The following is a 4818-nucleotide window of genomic DNA, read 5'->3' on the forward strand; positions in this document are numbered from 1 at the left end:
CGAAACAAAACACAAAGGGCGGGGACGCAATTCCAGCCTCACTGACCCTTTTCCTTCCCAGCTTCTTTTGTGTTTGTGTGTAGAATTTTGTCTGTAAATACTGTAAATTATTTATTGATGAAAAGTGCAAGTAAAACATTTTCTTCCCAACCATGTGGACAGCGAATTTCTTGTGAATTTCTTCTTTAGTAGGAGTGAGAAATGTCACAAACCACGTTCCTTCCCTTCCATTTCGTTAACTGCCTAGCCTGCCTTCCCCCAGCCCAACAGTCTCTGGATGTTTTGGGCTACTGCTCCCATCAGCCCCAAGCAGTGTAGATGTGTGAGGTCTCTCAAAGAACTGAAACCTCTTCCCAATCTATCCTAACCCTAGGAATGCTCATATGTGTACTGTTTGTGTACCTGTGAACTTACTAGCTGGTCTGTGCAGATCAGCAAACCTACACCCTTTCCCACAAGCGTATATGTGTAGAGGCGGTTTGTACCTGTGTTTTGTGTTCTGTGTGAATCTGCTTACTGAAACTTCCAGCTAAATTATTAAGGAACTAACATTGATTCCTCCCCGCCCCCCTCGTACAAAACAAAATCACCCCATAGCCGTTCCTTTTGAGTAAAGTAAGTCAAATTTCTAGAACTTTTGCCCAAGTATGTTTCAGCTGAAGTGTGATCTTGGAACTGTAAGAATACAAGCGCCCCTGTTGGCCCAATCCAGCAACCTCTTCAGTCCATCATCTTCTCACAGTGACCAGCCCCAGATGTCTCTGGGAATCCCTGAAGGAAGACATGAATCCAACAGCACTCTGCCCACTTACAATTCCCGGCAACTGGTGTGCAGAGGCCTGACACCTCCGATAAACATCCACAAACTTCAGAATTCCAGAAAACTTAACGGGCCTTTACTTATGTATATGCTGGGTTTCTAGAGAAATGTGTCCATTGTATACCTTTGGAGATTCATCACAAGAATAAGATGACCAAACTTCTAGATAGAGCATTTATGGAACTAAAAGGGTGCGATCCAGACTAATAATAACTCCTGGGATGACAGGAGAACACGCAGGGGTTTAATGCCTCCCACAGACCCAACAGGTTTCAGATGAACTCTCCCTCCTTGAATAATACCCCCCCCCCTTCTCTTACAGTTCTGGGCCTCCTTGCGAAACCAGACTGCTCGCCCTTGCCAAGACTCTTGGAATAAATGGCTGAGTCAGTGCTTCCATTATAAAATCTGTCTCTATGGGGAACACGTCTCAGCTGTGAAATTTCACTCCTGGTTCCAGTGCTTACAGGTGTGGAAAATCCTTTGTTCGGCTCTCTCCTCCTGTCCTCTCGCCATGAAGGACCTGCTGCATGAAAATGCTTTTGTTTCTGCTCTTACTCAACTCTGAGGAATCCCAGGGTGTAAGGCAGAGCCCCAGCAGAGGAAGCTTCACGCAAGACGGGAAGCAGCCAGGCAAGTTAAGCACCTGTGTGAGTTGAGCAACAGGGCAAGGCCAGTAAATCCCTTTTGGTCTCAACAAAGCCAGGTTTCCAAGAAAACAAGCCCAACCAACAACCAAACAAAACTGTTTCTGAAGGCAGAAAGCCAGTTAGTTGGAGGTGGAGTTCCCCCATCTGTTGCGCAGAGTGCCCTATGTACAGCTGCCCAAGGGACAGAAGTCAGAGGTGTGTGTTCCGTAAAATGCACTGGCCTGGAGAGGCTAAGTAAGGCAGAAGATTAAAGACCAGGGCTGCCAGGATGTAATCGAGGCATCCTGCACCCCTGCTGAGCGCTGCTCCACTGTCACTTAAGAATGCGTCCTGTTGGATCAGGCCAAAGACCCATCTGGTCCAACATCCTGCCACTAAACCTTAAAGTCTCTGTTACCAAAAGTGATGGGGAAAGACAGTTCTAGCCAGAAAGAACCAACTCCTAAAGCATTCCCTTCCCCTCCAGGCCGTTAATGGCTGCCCCTCTCTAAACCTACATATACTTGTCAATGCAGGGTGACGTTCCATGTTATCTGAAGTAATGATTGATGCAGGAAAGCTAATGCCATAGAGTCACAGAATTGTAGAGTTGGAAAGGACCTCGAGGGTCATCGAGTTCAACCCCCTGCAATGCAGGAATCACAACTCTAGGATCCTTGACAGAAGGCTATCCAACCTCTGCTTGAAAACCTCCAGCGAAAGAGTGTCCACTAAATTCCAGCTTAATGGAAGCCTGGTAGCCAAAGCCCACAAATCTAAATCTAAAACTCTGGAATCTAAAACTCTGAACTGGGACAAGCCAAACAAGTTAAGATTCTAAAATATTGCCATAAGTAGACATACAACATGCCATCATATCATAACTGTCGTCTTCTATATCAACGGATTCATTTATCACATTTTTGGCTGACCCCATGCAGTCATCCAAGCTGTTTTTCAGCCTGAGGGCCGCAATTCTCTAGCCTCAATCCCGGCAGGCAAAAAGCAATGTTAGAATTCAAGCACACAGGCCAGCCAGGCAAAAAAAAAAAAAAACCAGGAAAGCGCAAGGCAGGGCAATTTTGTGTGTGTGTGTGTGCTCACGCACGCACGCTTCAGAGTCCCGAGGGCCATATAGAGATGGACTTGGAGGCCACACTTGGGGCCTAAAGTCGCCCATTCTGACAAGGTTCTCCATCCTGATCTATTGAATTGCAGTGTACCGGTATTTATTTACAGGCCTCTTCAGCATCTGGGAATTGAGCCAGTTTGCTCAGATACTAGCCAGGAGACAACACCCATGCAAGGTCATTTGTCAGGCAAGCTTTATACAGATGTAGCGCTTGCAACACAGACAGTGAGTTGGTGCAGGATCTGATGAAAAGGTCAGATTCAAGAATATTCCGCAGCTTGGAGCTTGAGCACATACAAACAATTTAAGGACCACTTTTAAAGATTCTGGCAGGCAGAATACCCCTTGCTCATCACCCCGCTGTTACATGTGCACATAAAATGAGGGTTTTTAATGAAGTGGTGAGCCTCATTTTGGAAAACGTGTGCCTACATGGTGGGTTCATCCAGAAAAATGTTGTCCTGCGTTTTCTGCACAGGAAGTAGCAGGGAAGACCAAGATTTATATCCTGCCTTTCACGCAAGGAAACAGAGCATTCTCTCCCTCGCTGAGTGCTTCATGGGTGAGAGAATGTATGTGTGTGAGAACATGTGCGCGCGCATGCAGAACTGAATGTGAGAGTGAGTGTGTTTGGACATGTCTGCTGTAGCCTGGAATCAGTCCAGATAAGCCAAACCTCAAAACCGTCCAACAAACCGACACAAGGAACTCATCGCGCAGCAGTAGAATCCCTCTCTTCTTTTTCAAGGGCAGCAAACAGAAAACAAGTAGTCGGTCAGATTTCTGAAAATGTCCATGTCACATTTTAATATACAAGAATCCAAAGTACAGCCTACAATGTAGGAAAATTTTTTAATACATACTCTATAAACAAACATATTTACATCAGAAATCACTAGGACAGTGGCGATTCTTTTTCCCCACAAATATAAATTAATAATAACTGGTTGCTGTTGTTGTTGTTTTTCTTTTAGCCGGTGGGGTAATGTTCTGTTTCTCGCTCCCCCCTCAGAAATCCATAGCTTAGTCCTTCCAGCCTGTAGATATTGGAGAAAATGTGTGGGGGACAATACTGCCATGCAGATGTTGGGAATGGACCCCAGAAATAATATTCCTCCCCCATTCCCAAATCCATCAATAATTCATCCAAACTGGGATCCAAACCCAGCGCTACTTCCTTAATCCTGGCACACACCAGACAATACAGATTCTAACGTGTGCAGTTAATATTCTTTCCTGGGGAAACTAGAAATGAGAAGCGACCTGCAGTGGGGGTGTGTGTGTGAGGGAGTGCATTCCCCCCTGGGGTTTCAGTAACAGGACCTGAACATATGCAAGTCTCGGGCACCTACAGTTGGGGATGTTAAAGTCCTGCAAGTCTCGGGCACCTATGGGTTTGCCCCTGTTGAACGGTGGAGGTTTGATGGCTGCCTGAGGCACAGACAGAGGAAAAAGACTGTATGGCCTCACTGAGGAGATCAAAGTCGTTGGCTGGGATGGAGAATGGGAATGGAGGTGCTGGCCTGAGCGGGTTTGCCCCTGTTGAACGGTGGAGGTTTAGCATAGGGGTGAGGGAGGGGTGGGGGTGGGGAACAAGGGGTGGGGGTGGGGAACGTATGCATCAGTTGGTGATGCCAAAAAATAAACATTTGTCCTTGGGGAGATGCCCTTTGAATGGGCTCAGCGGAGGCTTAGTGAAATGAGGAAGAAACACGGAATTCAACACGCACACAGCCTCACAGCACAGTCACGCAGCCCAAACCCTTTCGAAAAACTGGGACACAATACTTGGAAGTTTCAGTTTCTCAAGATGGCTTTGCTGAGGGATGGTATTTCCAGGTGAGAAATCCTCAGCACTTCACGGCAGAGGAATGGAGAAGAAGCAGAGCAGAAACTATCCCTCAGCAAAGCTATCTTGAGAAACTGAAACTTCCAAGTATTGTGTCCCCGTTTTTGAAAGGGTTTGGGCTGCGTGTCTGTGTGTGAGGCTGTGTGTGTGTTGAATTCCATGTTTCCTCCTCATTTCACTAAGCTTCCCCTGAGTCCACTCAAAGGGCATCCCCCAAAGTACAAATGTTTATTTTTTGGCATCACTAACTGATGCATATGTTCCCCACCCCCCACCCCTTGTTACCCACCCCCACCCCTCCCTCACCCCTATGCTAAACCTCCACCGTTCAACAGGGGCAAACCCACTCAGGCCAGCGCTTCCATTCCCATTCTCCATCCCAGCCAAC

The sequence above is a fragment of the Zootoca vivipara genome, chromosome 13, assembly GCF_965207765.1.
Source record: "Zootoca vivipara chromosome 13, rZooViv2.hap1.1, whole genome shotgun sequence".
In the NCBI taxonomy this organism is placed as follows: domain Eukaryota; kingdom Metazoa; phylum Chordata; class Lepidosauria; order Squamata; family Lacertidae; genus Zootoca; species Zootoca vivipara.